This window comes from Leopardus geoffroyi, chromosome D3 (assembly GCF_018350155.1).
Source record: "Leopardus geoffroyi isolate Oge1 chromosome D3, O.geoffroyi_Oge1_pat1.0, whole genome shotgun sequence".
NCBI lineage: Eukaryota > Metazoa > Chordata > Mammalia > Carnivora > Felidae > Leopardus > Leopardus geoffroyi.
This window is the reverse complement of record NC_059339.1, coordinates 42,036,037-42,053,963: the sequence shown is the minus strand read 5'-3', so window position 1 is coordinate 42,053,963 and position 17,927 is coordinate 42,036,037.

Genomic DNA, 17,927 nt, shown 5'->3' with positions numbered 1-17,927 from the left:
TTCTTGCCTTTGGTTTTCCTCACTTTCCTTACTTTCATCTCACTTGATGTTGATATAGCTTTGAATGTGAAGATTCTTTCATGAATTCTGAAAAAGCCTTTTTCTTATCAAATATGTCTCTTTGCTCTGTCAGAGAATCTGGGTTTTCTTATAAAGCTATTATGAATGATATGAAACCCATCATCCAGGTTTTTACTCTCTTTTCCATATTTTTAAAATGGTGTTAATTCGTTGCACTTCATTCTGTAAATTTTTCTCAGGTCTAACTTCTGGTTCAGTAACTACATCCTCAGCTGGTGTCTAATTTCTTCTACAACCTATCCCTTAGGGTTTGACTCATTAGTAATTTTTTACATTTTTTTAAACTTTTTATTTTATTTTTTGAGAGAGCAACAAGCAGGGAAGGGCCAGAGAGAGGGAAGACACAGAATCCAAAGCAGGCTTCAGGTTCTGAACTGTCAGCACAGAGTCCGATGTGGGGCTCGAATTCTTGAACACAACATTATAACCTAAGCTGTAGTTGGACACTCAACTGACTGAGCCATCCAGGCGCCCCAACTCATTAGTAATTTTTAAACACAAAGTTTTGTTCTTTCACAATGCCCCTTTAGTGCTTCAAGTCCTGGGATTCTGTTTTATGTGGTGTCTGCTAATTTTTTAATATGTGGATCTGTTCTTCATTTTTTTCTTTGAGTTCATTTTCAGTGGACATTATTTTTCCTTTTTATGAATTCCCTGTGGTCTCAGTTATAGATATTTAACTCAAAAGGGTTTTGTATGCAGTTATTCTAGGAATATGTTAGCTATCAGGAACTTTGGAACAATATTTAAATTATCCTCTTGGTATGGGAGTTTCTATACTACTCATACATTAGAAATTTGAATTGGGACCGAAATAATACACAAGCCTGGAGTTCCATGTTTCCTTAGGGCACTAATCTTTCTCACCAATAGCTCTCCAGAGACAGTGGAGTGGGGGGCGGGGTGGAATGGAGAGGTGGGAAGAGACAGAGAGAGAATTCCAAACAGCCTCTGTGCTGTCAGTGTGAAGCCTGAGGCATGTCTGGATCCCACAAACCGTGAGATCATGATCTGAGCTGACACCAAGAGTCCAGAGCTTAACCGACTGAGCCACCCAGGTGCCCCAGACAATGGAGCTTCTTATCACTCTGCACTGAAGACTAATTTTTTTTCTAGTGAATGCTCTTACAGAGCGGAGCGGGAAGTCCTTTGAAGTCCTGGCTTTATTAAATGGGACACAGCTTCAATGGGCTCAGCATCTATTCCTGAAGAAAGTTAGCATTCGTGCTCCTGGTTTCGCAAGTCAGATAGTCCAAGGCTGCTACAGTATCACTTCATTTTACTTTTCACTTTCATTTTCATTTCTTTTTATTTTTGTCATCTTTGTCTTTTCCTCTCTTTCTTGCAAGCTTCGCTATACATTAATTTTCATGTGGAATCTAGCATTTCCTAGGTTATGGGTGGGTTTTCAGGTTATAGAATTTCTGCCATGTTGATGAAACTACAGCTTCTACTATTTTCCTATTTCCCCTTTGTTATGAATCTAAATTCTCCATGTCAAATTTCTGACACTTCCTCCTTTTTTTTTCCATTCATCTTATATTCTGTGGGCTATATCCACTGATTGTCTCCTTGGATGTGTGGGCAAGGGATAATTGAGCCAGCATAAGCTTTGGCTTTAGGCAGACATAGGTCCCCAAACAGTGCTGTCACTCACAGACATTTGTGCATTACTTACATAGATATAAAACAATACAGCTCTTAACCATTACACCCGCCACATGCTATTTCTTAATTATCCTGTTCTGACCATTTCCTTTCCATATCATAGGAGTTGAGTTTTCCAGCCATCCTCTTTTTCCCTTAGGACTGATCAATGAAATTCTAGGTTCTAGTCTTTAAATATAAGACTTTCTAATTACTGTTGTGTGTGTTTTTGTTTTTTTTTACAAAAGGTGAGACAAAAATATTACCAATGCAAGAAAAGCAGATAATATTCTGCATAAAAACATTATTCTTGGTAAGTTTAAATTCAATAATGGGACCTTGTAAAACCTCCAGACTTCTGATATTGTGGCTAATTAAACTAACCCTTAAACTCTAAGAGGTGTGTAATTCTAATTGATTTCTCTGCTTAATAACATAGTCCTGAAATAATATTTAAATTGATAATCTCTGTTTTTGCAAAGGTATAAAGTATAAATACTCAGGGATTTTCTCTGAAAAGCCAGAAGTTGATCCTTGGTACTTCCTTTTTTCTCATATGCATGGAAGGAATAGATAAAAGGACACACTATATTTCTTATTTAAACAGATTTTTAAAGTTTTATCTGAACCAAAATGTTATAATCTATAAATTGAGAAAAATTACGTACCACACAGAGCAGTTAGATGATATACTGATTAAATGACATGTTACATCTAAAGCACCTGGGATATAGCTGACTTGTGGTAGGACGCTATTTCATCTCTGCACCCCCCACCAGCTTGTTTTTTCGTGTTCCTCCTCTGACTTCTAGGTCATTTCTCTTCTTTCTTTTCTTTATTTCTTCCCTTCCTTCCCTTCCTTCCCTTCCCTTCCTTCCTTTTTTTCCATCTTTTATCTATTTTTGTTGTTATTATCATTTTGTGGAAGCCTCCTTTTTCCTTTCCCTAAATTATATGTGTCTCCCAAAGGATGATATTGTCTTTAGTATGCTTCTTTTTCTCTGTCTCTCTCTCAGAAAACTACTACAGTGGACCCTTGAACATTATGTGGGTTACTTAGGGGCACCAACACCCTGTGAAGTCAAAAATCCATGTATAACTTTTGACTTCCCCAAGTCTTCACCACTAACTGTGGACTTGAAACCTTACTGATAACATAAACAATTAACACATACTTTGTATGTTATGCATATTAGATACTGTATTCTTACAATAAAGCTAGAAAAAATAAAATGTTATTAAGAAAGAAAATCATAAGGAAAAGGAAATATGTTTACAGTGCCGTGCTGTATTTATTGAAGGAAGTCCACATATAAGTGGACCTGTGAAGTGCAAAAACACATGTTGTTCAAGGGCCAACTATCTACTCAAAATTACAGTACAAGGTTATTAGGAGGAATAAATGACATCTATGCCCCAGTGTGTGTTGACTATATCATCACATCTGCTGTCATTTTGGCATCTGATGCCCCTAAGGACTTACCTATATGACGCCTCCCATAGAAACATTGTTTAAATACATAACCATTCAGTCACACAAATTAATTGGTGAGGTAGACTTCCAGAGAAGTGGACCTTTTGGCCTTTGATACACAGAACATCAAACAGAAGTAAAAGGGAGAAGCGGTGTTCTTTTGTTTTTTGTTTTCAGCCAAAATGTAACTAGGTACAAACCCCCATTACCTTTATGATGAAAACTGCTTCTGGGTTGAATTTGAGTAAGTGGCTGTTCTTTTGAAACCTTATGAACTTGGACAGTTATGAAAAGGGCGATGGGTTTTGTCCCTCTGGTGATTCTAAATGATTAATATGAAGCTAAAATGTATTATTTTCTGTTCCCTAATTTCTTCTTGGTTGGGAAAGTGAACTAAAATCTTTTAGGCTTAAATGTATTCACCTTGTAGAGAGGTTACTGATTTTTCTTTTTTCCCATAAATTATGTATCAGTGCTTTTTTACTGGCTCTAAAATTATAATCTATAAAATTAAAAAAACAAGGCCATCAATCACTACTAAAAATGACAAATAGAAGGTGAATAAATCAATACTCACATTATCAGAATGAGATATTAATTTCCAAAAGACTCTTTAATTAAAACTCTACCTGTTCCAGGGTGAAATCTCTAAATAATGTTCTATGAATTATTTGCTATGTAAAAAGACAGGGAGCTGGGATGCAGGAAAACAAATAAAAGTATACACAGAGTGTGCTGAATTTCTTGAAGTTGTTCCTTCTAAGCATGGCCCTTTATATAATCATGGTGTTGAGTCCAGCAAAAATCTCTCTGGAAGTACACACAAAGATAAGTGTTAAGTACAGGTAATGTAATTTTGCTTAATTGGATGTTGATAGTTATTCACAATTGGGATTTCACATTAAAAACGTCTGGGGAATTATGTATTTCAATGTATTTATAATGAGAATCCATACCTGGGTTTTTCCTTAATGGACCTCCCATGGGGTTTATTTTGTAAAAGCTTCCCATATGTTCAATTTTATACCAAACATTAAAAACGTGGATATAACATTATCCTTTCAGAACACATAGCACAACTCTTTCTTTTTGGATAAAATGGTTTATTTTGAAAGGGAGCAGTGTCTATTGGATTTGGATAACCTCGGGTATGTTGTGTGGTCTTCAAGGGTGACAATAATATCCATCTGTATTTGCTTCACCATAATAGGTAACTTGTGGGATGCTTCTACACTTATGGCTTAATAAGTCATTGGTATCATCCCTTGAAATATCTCCTGTGGCTACAGTTAAAATCCCATCACATTACAAAACACAGTATTAGCTTCATATTTTAAAATAGAAGATCAACAAGTAAGTATTTTTTGCTTATTTGACTCACTGGACTTTATGTCAGTAATACTAGAGTATATCATTAGCATATTGATCTAAGAAATGGTGCATTTAGGGAAAGAAAAGAAAAAGAAAACAAATTTTTGGAGATATCTGTGCATTTATACATTAAAAATATAACATTTCTGACATTCAAAATATATAAAGAATAATATAAATTATACATTTATATTACCCAGATTAAGAAATAAAAAATTTTAAATCACATGAAACCTCTATAATTCACTTCTGCAATTGGATTTACCCTCCTCCTTCAAAAAGAAAAACACTGTTAATAATTAGGAGTTTCTCATACTTTATAAAAATATATTTACTACATAAGCATGAACCTATAATCAATATATAGTAATGTTTTGCAGTTTTCAAATTCATGTAATAGGACGTTTAAAGCATCTTTTTCTGGGGCACCTGGGTGGCTCAATTGGTTGAGCATCCAACTTCTGCTCAAGTCACGATCCTGCTGTTAGTAAGTTCGAGCCCCACATCGGGCTTGCTGCTGTCAGCATGTTAGTGGAGAGCCCACCTCAGACCCTCTGTCCCCCTTTCTCTGCTCCTCCACCACTTGTACTCTCTCAATCAACAAATATTTTTAAAAAACACATCTTTTTCTAATATATATTGTTCCAAATTATGTCTGTAAGATTTGTCTTTGTTTATAGAAAGAGGTCTAGGTCATTTATTATTATAGCTACCTATTTTTCATTAGATGGATAGAGTATAATGTATGTACTTATCTCTCTGCTAATGGATAGTTAAGTTGGTCTTTTTTTCAATTTTCCCTCATAGAAACGAGGTTATAGTATGCATTTTTGTATGTGTCTCTAGGCTGGCTAAATATGTAGAATTGGGTATGGTGGGTCATAAGGTATGTATAGATTCAGCTTTAGTAAACATTAGCACTCTGCTCTCTCCCAATAATGATGTATAATTTAAATTCTCACCAGCAGCGCATAAGAGTTCATATCATTCCAGACCTACTCCAACACTTGATGGCTGAGCTTAAGTCTTACTAATTGGATGCACAAGAAATAGTATCTCATTTTGCCTTGAATGTCAAGGCACCTGACTACTAGTGAAATGAGGTATGTTTTGTATTGTTAATGATCCTCTTCTTTGAATTAATTGCCTATTCCTATAGTTTGCATATTTTCCCATTGTTTTTCTTATTTGTAGGAGTTCCTAATACATTTGTATCTTTTAAAAAATTATTTAATTTTCAAAAAATGTTAATTTATTTTTGAGAGAGATAGCACATGAGTGGTGGAGGGGCATAGAGAGAGGGAGACACAGAATTTGAAGCAGCTCCAGGCTCAGAGCTGTCAGCACAGAACATGACATGGGGCTCGAACTCATGAACCATGAGATCATGACGTGAGCTGAAGTGGGACAATTAACTGACTGAGCCACCCAGGCGCCCCTACATTTGTACCTTTATATACTGCAAGATTGATTGTCTTCTGCAAAGGCTGAATGCTTTCAAGATTACTTTTATCTTAGAGAATTTATTATAAGTAAAAGCTTGACCTTTGTAGCCTCAGATTCAGTCTTAACTGAGTATGGGTCCACGTATCAGGGATAAATCTGTATTAACCAAGCTCACAATATTTATAAAGTGATGCATCAACATAGGATGTAATTGCATTTATTACTTTATAGGGCAGAAGCTTTAGAGTTGGCAGAAATAGATTCAAACCCTGATTTTACCACACACCAGCTCTAGGACTAGGATGTAAACTTCATGAGGACATGAATTTTTTCTCTTTTGTTAAGTGTTCTATCCCTAGGACTCTGAACATGCCTGACACAGAATATACACTCAATAAATAGTAAATCTGTGTATGGAACCTGCTAGTATAAATGTGCAAGTTACTGTTTTGCCCATGGTGCCTCTTGTGCATGGATGTACAGATTTTACATTTTAATGTAAAAGGTTAATTTTCTTTCCCATATGCTTTAAATATTTCATTATCTTTTTTAAAAAACCTTTCCTAGACCAAATTCATGAAGCTATTCTTTCTCACCATTAGCTCTTTTATCATTCTGCAATTAATTAATTATGGCACATTCATGTTTCCAATTAATCTTCTCCATATGAACCATTTGCCCCAGGACCGTTTTCTGAGCAGTTCATTCTTTTCCACTTGATCACTTACCATATTTTCCATCTGTCACTTATCCAGTTTCCATAAATGCATGCATCTCTCTAGACATTTAAAACTTTGATTTTGCTAGTCCATTTTTCCATAATTATACCACACAGTCTTGATTATTTAAGTTTAAATGAGACTGAGCATTTATCTGAAAGACAAGCCCCACTGTTTTGCAACACACACACACACACACGCTATTCTTGAAGTTTTTCCTGAATTTGCATGCTCCTTTGTCCTTCCACAAAAATTTTAGAATAAATTTGAAAGTGCCATTAAATCTTTCAGGCTAAGAACTATAATTTTAACCCTGCATTCTCTTACTTCTGAACTGTGTGTATCTATTTATATGGAACTGCTTTAAATTCACTAAATAAATTTTTTATAATTTTCTCCACTAAGATTTTAAATAAATCTTGTTAAAATAATTCCTAGAAATCTTGCACTTTTAGTTGCTATTTTAATGATATGGTTTTATGAGACTGCATTTTCTAATAATTTGTTGATAATATATAATCAATTGATATATTTTATTCAAATCAGAGTCAGCAACTCAATTTTTCTTTTTTTAAATTTTAATATTTATTTATTTTGGGGAGAGCACAAGCAGGGAACGGGCAGAGAGAGGGGGACAGAGGATCTGAAGTGGACTCTGCACCGACAGGCTGATAACAGTGAGCCGGATGTAGGGCTTGAACTCACCTGAAAGCATGACCTGAGCTGAAGTCCATCGCTTAACCAACTTTGTTTTGTTGTGATTGTTTTGTCTTGTTTTTTTAATGTTTATTTTTGAGAGAGAGCGAGCAGGAGAGGGGCAGAGAGTAGAGTGAGGGAGACACAGAATCTGAAGCAAGCTCCAGGCTCTGAGCTGTCAGCACAGAGCCCTACGCAGGTTTCAAACTCAAGGATTCATGAGATTGTGACCTGAGCGGATGTTGGATGCTTAACTGACTGAGCCACCCAGGCACCCCACTTTGTGTAAGTAAAGAATTATGTAATCTTGTGTAAGTAAGAATAATGATAATGTTAAATCTTATTCCTAAACTTTATACCTTTACTTATTTTTCTAGTCTTTCTGGGATATCCTCATGAATGGGATAGGTGTCTCTACAAAAGAGATTCCAGAGGGCTTACTATTTCTACCATGTGAGGCCACAGAGAGAAGATGGCCATCTATGAACCAGGATACCAAATGTGCTGGCACCTTGATCTTTGACTTGTCAGAGCCAGAACTGTGAGAAATAATGTTTGTTGTTAAAGCCACTCAGTCTATAGTTTCTTGCTATAGCAGCCCAAATGGACTGATAGTTGATATAGCTGGAATTTATTCTTCCTCTTATTTTTTACAGAATTCTATGATACGATTTTACCACATTCTTTTTTGTATACTTGATGCATATTTGAATTGACGTAGTTTTTGACTCCTATGAATGAACTGCTATAAATATTATCATATTGTCATTCATGCCACTCCATTATATCTAAAATTAGAATTGCAGGTAAAGGGTAGGATATATGTAGCTTTCATATACATGGCCAAAAATATTTGCAGAGGGATTGTACCAATATATACTCTCACCTGCAATAAATGTTATTTTAGGTGCTCCATTCTTATCAACACTGGTCCTTCTATTTTAAGATGTATTAATGAGTGTAGAAGTAATTTATTATGGTATTAATTTGCACTTCCTTAATTACTAGTGCTGTTGAGCAACTTTTCATATAATTTGAGGCATAATTATTTTATGAAGTGTATATTTAAATTTGTCTATCTTAACTTGCTTTCTTTTTCTTCCTGATTTGAAGTTGTTTCTTGTTTAATCTGGATATGAGCACTTTGTCAAATATGTGTATTCAAATATAACATCCTAATTAATGACTTGGCTTTTAACTCTCTTCATGGCAAATATTTGAGTAATGAACTTTAATTTTTTTATATTTCTTTATTTGAGAGAGAGGAAAGAGGAGCAGGGAAGGGCTTAATCTTAAGCAGGCTCCACACTCAGCACAGAGCCTTATCCAGGGCTCAATCCCATGACCCTGGAATCATGACCTGAACTGAAATCAAGAGTTAGACACCTAACCAACTGAGCCACCCAGCTCAGGCACCCCTTTAGTGATGACTTTTAATGAAGATAATTTCTCCATTTTAAACTGGTTCAAATTATCAAAATTTTTTTTTATGTGTACAGCTTTTTAATTCTCTTGAAAATATTTGCCAACTTAAAAGTAATGAATACACATGTTTGTGCCAAGATCTGCTGACATGATAACATTTTTAATATTTTCAGGTATGTTATGAGATAGTGGTGAATTTTATTTTTGTCATACATTTACTGAATTGATCCACTATAATTTATTAAAAAGGCTATTTTCAGGGTGCCTGGGTGGCTCAGTCAGTTAAGCATCCAACTTTGGCTCAAGTCATGATCTCATGGTTCATGAGTATGAGCCCCGTGTAGAGCTCTGTGCTGAGAGCTCAGAGCCTGGAGCCTGCTTCGAATTCTGTGTCTGCCTCTCTCTCTCTCTCTGCCCCTCCCCCACTCATGCTCTGTCCCTCTCAAAAATAAGTAAACATTTTCAATGCAATCCCTATCAAAATTGTACCAGCATTCTTCTCAAAGCTAGAACAAGCAAACCTAAAATTTGTATGGAACCACAAAAGACCCTGAATAGCCAAAGTAATATTGAAGAAGAAGACCAAAGCAGGAGGCATCACAATCTCAGACTTTAGCCTCTACTACAAAGCTGTAATTATCAAGACAGCATGGTATTGGCACAAATACAGACACACAGACCAATGGAATAGAATAGAAACCCCAGAACTAGACCCACAAACGTATGGCCAACTCATCTTTGACAAAGCAGGAAAGAATATCCAATGGAAAAAAGTCTCTTTAACAAATGGTGCCAGGAGAACTGGACAGCAACATGCAGAAGAATGAAACTAGACCAGTTTCTTACACCATTCACAAAAACAAACTCAAAATGGATAAAGGACCTGAATGTGAGACAGGAAACCATCAAAACCCTAGAGGAGAAAGCAGGAAAAGACCTCTCTGACCTAGGCCGCAGCATTTCTTACTTGACACATCCCCAAAGGCAAGGGAATTAAAAGCAAAAATGAACTATTAGGACCTTGTGAGGATAAAAAGCTTCTGCACTGCCAAGGAAACAATCAACAAAACTAAAAGGCAACCAACGGAATGGGAAAAGATATTTGCAAATGACATATCGGACAAAGGGCTAGTATCCAAAATCTATAAAGAACTCACCAAACTCAACACCCGAAAAACAAATAATCCAGTGAAGAAATGGGCAGAAAACACGAATATACACTTCTCTAAAAAAGACATCCAGATGGCCAACAGGCACATGAAAAGATGCTCAACGTCACTCCTCGTCAGAGAAATACAAATCAAAACCACACTCAGATACCACCTCATGCCAGTCAAAGTGGCTAAAATGAACAGATCAGGAGACTATAGATGCTGGAGAGGATGTGGAGAAATGGGAACCCTCTTGCACTGTTGGTGGGAATGCAAACTGGTGCAGCCACTCTGGAAAACAGTGTGGAAGTTCCTCAAAAAATTAAAAACAGATCTACCCTATGACCCAGCAATAGCACTGCTAGGAATTTACCCAAGGGATACAGGAGTGCTGATGCATAGGGGCACTTGTACCCCAATGTTTATAGCAGCACTGTCAACAATAGCCAAATTATGGAAAGAGTCTAAATTTCCATCAACTGATGAATGGATAAAGAAATTGTGGTTTATATACACAATGGAGTACTACGTGGCAATGAGAAAGAATGAACTATGGCCCTTTGTAGCAACGTGGATGGAACTGGAGAGTGTTATGCTAAGTGAAATAAGTTATAGAGCGAAAGATACCATATGTTTTCACTCTTACGTGGATTCTGAGAAACTTAACAGAAGTCCATGGGGGATGGGAAGGAAAAAAAAAAGTTAGGGAGGGAGGCAAACCATAAGAGACTCTTAAAAACTGAGAACTGAGGGTTGATGGGGGGTGGAGGGAGGGGAGGGTGAGGGATGGGTATTAAGGAGGACACCTGTTGGAATGAGCACTGGGTGTCGTATGGAAACCAATTTGACAATAAATTTCATATTTAATAAGTAAAATAAAATATAGACAGCTTTGACAGAAAAAATAAACATTAAAAAATTTTTTTTAAAAAGACTATTTTCTCCCTAATACGTTGTAGTGGTGCATTTGTTGCAAATCTGGTAAACAAATATTGGTTATTATTTTCCTCACCTCTAGTGAATTCAAAATGAAAGGTGATTTTTCAGACCAGATTAAAACATTAAATACAGTTAAATAACTTTTAAAAGAGGAAAGTTTAAACTTAAGAGAAAATTTTCATGAAAATAATACAACAAGAAAATACTCATTAAAAAATCCCTAGTGGTGCCTGGTTGATTCAGTTGGTTAAGTACCTCTTGATATGGTCTCAGGTCGTGATCTCATGGTCATGCTTGAGCCCCATGCCTGGTCTGCACTGAGCATGCAGCCTGCTTGGGATTCTCTCTCTCTCCTTCTCTCCGCTCTAGCCTTCTCTTTCTTTCTCTTTCAATAAATAAACTTAAAGAAAAAAAACTCTATTAACATTAATAACCATTAAGCATTACCAAAGGTAACAATGGTCAGGAGTTAGCACAACAATATAATAAAATTACTTAGCAATATCAATTCTAAATATTTATGTACCTAATAAGATAACCTCAATATGGGTGAGGTAGAAATCAAGAGAACATCAGATAAACAGACCAACCTACCATTATGACATGGTATTTTAATGTCCCACATTGGTAACTGATAAAGTAAGCAGACAACGTATGAGGAAAAGTACAGAAAATTGAATTGGTACAACTAAAAGAAAATATGTAGAACACTGCTTGTTACAATTTCAGAGAACAAATTTCATTAAAACACAGAAAATATTTATAAATATTTACCACATATAGTGCTATAAGAAGGCCTCAATCCATTTTAAAAAAATAATTTATGCATTGTTATTTTTTAAAAATTCAAGTAAGCTAGATATCAATATAAAAGTATAACTATATAACTAGAAAAATCTACATATGTTCATAAATTGTGAAACTTATTTCTAAATAACACATGGGTCTAAGGAGTAATGGAAATTATAAAATATTTGTACAGATATTAGGAACATCCTCCATATGAAATTACAAAGGAGTTCTGACAGAGAAAAAAATGTAGCCTAAAACACATATAGAAGAAAACTTACAGCCTTAAAAATTTATTAGCTATGCATGGTTCTCAAAATAGTATTTGAAAAGCAAAATGAACCAAAGAAAGGTAATAGGAAACAAAAAATGAAAAAAATTATTGAAGTGGTAAAAAATGAACAGCATAAAAATCAGGAAGACTTTTTTTTTTTTAAGTTGTATGTATTAGATATCCTCTCTCAAGTTTGATCAATGTAAGTATAAAGCAGTATCAGTATTAGGAATGAAAACTCGACATAATTATAGATAATGCACACAGTAAAAAGAATGTAAGAAAATTTTGTGAAAAACTTTATGATAAGTTTGAAATTTCAGATAACATAAAATCCAAGAAACAGAAAGCTAGCAATCTCCAGTAGCCATCATGTAAATTGACTTAGTGGCCAAAATCTTACCACAAGAGAAAATTCAGGTCTCTGGTGGTTTTATGCAGTAGTTAAACCAACTCATGCAAGAAATAGTTCTAATTTTAGGTAAACTCTTCCAGGGAATAAAAAAAGGAATACATCTTAAGGTTTTATGAGCAATACCATAAATTCAAATAGGACAAAAAAGGAAAATCATTGCTTCATCTTCAGGAAAATAGATGTAAAAACCTCAAAATATTTTCAAACCAAATCCAGGCATAAAGGATACAGAACACATTGTGACTGAGTTGGGGATTTCCTGCAAGGCTAGGTTGGCTTAACAATAAAAAAATAATATAACTCATCATGTATGATCATAATAGATGCAGAAAAGAGAATAAAGTTCTCTATCCAATTATGATAAAATCCCTTAGCAAACTATGTATAGAATGAGAATCCTTAAACTGCTAAAAAGTCTTCTGTAAAAAACAGAATAAATTTTATACTTAATAGTGCAACACTGAAAATCTTTCCTTCAAGATTGGGGACCAGGCAAAGATCAATGCAGTATATTACTACTTCCATTAACTATATTGCTGCAATTCCTGCTGTTGTACTAAGATAAAAAGAATATATAAAAAGTGCAAAGAATAGAAGCAAAACAAAACAAATAAATAATCAAGAATGTCAGGGGCACCTGGGTGTCTCAGTTGGTTGAACATCCAACTTCGTCTCAGGTCATGATCTGATGGTTCATGAGTTTGAGCCCCATGTTGGGCTCTGTGCTGACAACTCAGGGCCTGGAGCCTGCTTCAGATTCTTTGTTTCCCCTCTCTCTCCATCCCTTCCCTGTTCACCCTCTGTCTCTGTCTCAAAAATAAATAAACATTAAAAATTTAAAAAAAAGAATGTCATTGTTTGCAGATGACAATAAAAAAGTACTAGAGAATCTACACATAACTTATGAGAAATATATAGCATTTATCAATATTGATGGCTAAAAAAATTAGTGTACTAAAATCATTGTATTTCTATAGACTGACAAACATTTAAAGTAAATGAATTTATTTAAGGATACCATATAACACACATCATGCAGAAAGAAAAATGGCCCTTTATCAGGTAAAACAATGTTCAACTTCACTCACAGATAAAAATATTAAAAAAATGTGAAATATCAGACTGGGAAATATGTCACTGTCAGTACATTGGCAACATGTGGAAAAAACAAGCATTCTCATATTTTCTACTCCAGTGGGAGTATATTTTACTCCATTGGTAATTAAGAATGATTTGGCAATATCCATAAAAATTAGATTCAGGTTCTTTGAACCAGCAATTTTAGTTTTAGAAACTAACTCCATGGGTATAACTGTTGCAGGATTTTTCACTTCAAAATCCCGGGGTTCATTGCCTTGCTGCTTCAAAGAATGAAGAGGTAGAACAAAATGAGCAGCAGGCAAAAGTTTATTAGAGTATAAGATCAGAAAGGAAGAATAGTAGGAAAGTTCTCTTTATAAAGAGGGGACATTGAAAAGTGAATGCCTGCAACTATAGGCAAGGGTCCTTATTTTATAAGGTTCTGGTCACCCTCACTTCCCTTCCCCCCTGTTCCTTCTCAGGTTCTACCCTTATTGGCTGGATAACTCTAGGTTCTGGGTTTCCCATTCCTGATTGGCTCATTTCCATTGTATGAGGGGTGATCTATGGCCATATCATTCCTTGTGGATCATACATTTTGATGAGAAAGCTTGGGGCAAGCTGAGGGCATTCCCCAGGTGGAATATGTGTGATATCCCTTGGACACTCCCAGCTACCCAAGAACGAAGGAAAGGGGTTTAAGTGCTTGCCATGGTAATGTGGGAAACTAAGGCAAATGAAAAATTAAATTCCCTTACTGCCTATAGCCCATTGACAAGTCCTTGAAACCTGCAGAGTGACCTCTCTCTAGCAGCTCAGCTGCCTTGATAAGGACACTTTGCTAGGGGCAAAAGAGAATCTTGGCTTAACATTGTCCCAACCTCAAGGATACTGTAAATCTACTTCTTTTATATCAACCACCCCAAGGTATATGCTGGCAACCATACTCCAAGCTTATGGCCCCCCATATGCATCTGAAGGGTCTCATGACTGAGGTTTTATTAAACGGTGATAAATGTTTCCCTAGCAACAGTTAGTTCCTCAAGGTCCTGGAAACGTTGCTTCCTAAATTCCTTAGAGACATACTGTATCCCTGAACCCCTCCCAACCTGAGGGTATATAATGAGTTACCTGTTACAATCCCAGTGCAGCTCTTCCTGCCCGTGGGTCCTGTTCCCATGCTTTAATAAAATCACCCTTTTGCACGAAAGACATCTTCAAGAATTCTTTCTTGGCTGTCAGCTCTGGTCCCCACGAACCCCCCATCACCCCCAAACTTCATCACATTTTATAGTTTACTTATTTTCAGTCAGGTCTTTTGTCAAATTCCTGAAGGAAACCCAAGGGGGAATAGGTGGTGTCTGTTACATTCTTAAGAGGAGCCTTATGCCTGGAAGCATTTGCTGTGGTCAGACATTCCCAGCATTGTTCCAAAATACGTCTTTCCCCACCCAGGGATCTCAGGTCCTAATCCTTTCCCTCTCTGCCCATTTTATCCTACTTTTTCCTGTACAAAATGAAACACTGTATACCTGTGGTTAGTCATCATATTCATAAAAGCAACCTGGTTAAGTTAATTTTAACAGGGAGAAAATGGTGCCTCCTGCCTAGGTCTTCATCTCTAGGCATTTCCTCCTAAATCAGCATGAAACAGCAAGAAAAAGAATTAAACCACACACAACTATACCCTCAGCATAACTTGATGATAGAGAATGGGTAGATTCCAAATAACTCTAAGTATAAGGAGAAAGTGAAAACACTTCTGACCCATAATCTCTTATGGTCCTGCCCCACCCTCAACCCATGGCATCACTTTTCAGGGAGAAAAATCAGACCAAGGAAAAATTATAGGTGAAAGAGAAGGGAGCTAGGAATGGGGCCCAAAGACTGATTTCAAATTGCTACTTACAATACTAAATCCATCCTAAGTTTGAGAACATTATAAAGGTATCTCTGTGAACCAAAGCAAGGATTACAGGAAGATTTACAATGCATGCAATTTTAAGTGGTGGTCTTTGAACCACAAAGCTTCTGGGAGGAGAAAACATCAAAAGGGAGAGTGGTGAAGGGAAAACGTAGCTTAAAGGGAGATTTACAGTCCCGAAAACCAAAGAATATCAAAAAAATTTGAAGGATATGTAACCCCTCCCTCCATCAACAAAAAACAAAATGTAAATCTTCTAGTGTGTGAGGTCTTTGCTGTACTGACAGAAGATGCCATTCAGTTGGAAATCATTTTGTAGAAATGTCCCAATTCTACAAAAATGAGTATGAAAAAAGACTAGCAGATCCACAAGGAGACATTAGAAAAAAATCAGAAAAAGGAAATTCATATCAAATGTGGAAAATTCTCCCTGATAAGTAAGCACAAATCAAGGGGGGCGGGGGGGAGAGAGGTAAGGCAAGACTTCATATTGAATTAAATATATCCAAACATGAAACTGAATCAGAGCCACTTTGAATCAGAAATTCAAAAACTAAGAAGGGAAATGGATTTTAAAACACAGGGGAAAAATAGAAAAGCATGACTAAACCTAAAAAAACTGAATAAAATAAAATTGTCTGAGAAATAAACAAAAAGTTAAAAGATGGTCAAGAAAAAATATACCAAAGGGAAAATTTAATAGTGTCAATCAGAAAGCAGGAACATGAGGGCACCTGGGTGGTTCAGGCGGTTAAGCATCCGACTTCAGCTCAGGTCATGATCTCCTGGTTCATGGGTTCCAGCCCCACGTTGGGCTGGCTCTGTGCTGACAGCTCAGAGCCTGGAGCCTGCTTCAGATTCTGTGTCTTCCTCTCTCTCTGCTCCTCCCCCACTTGTGCTCTGTTTCTCTCTCAAAAATAAATAAACATTAAAAAAAAAAAGAAATCAAGAACATGAGCAGAGCTGTGTATGATATAGTTTGTAGACACCAAAATGTGTAAATGACATTTTTGATTCAATGAATAGACCTTAGGCCAATTAAGAAAATTTCAAAGAAATTCATTGATAATATTTATATAAAGAAAGGGAGAAATATGGTTACATATATTTTTTATTTGCTAGTATAGATCTGTGTGGTATTATTCTATTTTGGAGCTCTAATTGTAATATAGTTTACACTTTGTAGTTTAATGAAATGTAAGGCAGTTAAGTCAGAGCCTAAGACAATCTCACACTTCACTTCGAATGACTCATAAAACTATTAGTAATGAATTATTCTTGTGTGCCATTTTACCTTCTTTCTATATTAAGTGTATGTTGACTATAATTTTAAGGCTTTGAGGTCTTAATGAGAAATCACTGCAGTTACTAATTAAAAAATGCAATTTAATCATCTGGCATTTTCCAGTGGATCAAATGTGTTTAAAAAATTTTAAGGGATGCTTAGACAAAGCCATATACATCTATGTTTAACATCTATAACAATATTAGGTAGATAATATTTTTCCTGAGTTAGGTAGATAATATTTTTCCTGAGTAACTTTCATCTTGAGAATTAAATGAAAGAGAAAAAAATATTTGCACTCAAGATGTTTCCATATAATTCACCAACTCAGGTGAAAGTGCCTTTACACAAAACCTAGGAGAACTGTCTTTATTGAATACAGTTATGTCTGGGTTTAAAGCAAAATTATATATAAATCAGGACAAATTTCATGATGAACTCACTATCTTACCCAACAACCAAGTTGAGCCAAACTCTGAAAGGATATTCTCGGAAACATTTGACATCATCCAGCGAAAGGCCCTTTTGTAATGTCAAGATGAAAAAACCACACATACGGAATGCCGGAATAGATTTTATCCTAATGGGGCTTCCCACAAGCACTGTAACACCTAACATTTTTCTATGGGCAAAATCAGGTTAAAATAGATATTGTAGTCAGCTTTAGAAAGGGGTGCAGAGTGGAGAATGGGGAAGGACAGTCCTTCAGGTTGTGCCTGTGGAAGCACTGAGAGCATTAAGGCTGATTTTATGATTTTAGGCTCAGCCTGGCAGACGCTTAATAGTTGGAGTCACTAGTCAGATTCCTGGGCCCAACAGTAGAGTAAATCCCTTAATGTACGTAACTTTGTCTGTTTGTTTTCTGTGATTCACCATCCCCTAAAGACAGCATTATTTCAGAGACTCTCAGGCACAGGTATTTATACTATTTAGGATTGTACCATGAGGTTTCTATTTCTTTCTGGCTTCAGCTACAAGCAAACAAATTGGTTATTCCCCAGTCCTTACTTGAACAACATTCCATAGGCTGTTTCTAATCGGATTAGAAAACAAAGCTTATATTCACAACCTGGAACAAGGCAACTTGATTGAATTAAATTGTGCATGACGAAAATCAATAAAACTCATCAATTCAAATCAATCAGTCCTAATAAACAGACTGAATCTGATTAAAGAAAAAATGCAAAAGCAATTAAAATCATAGCAATTTT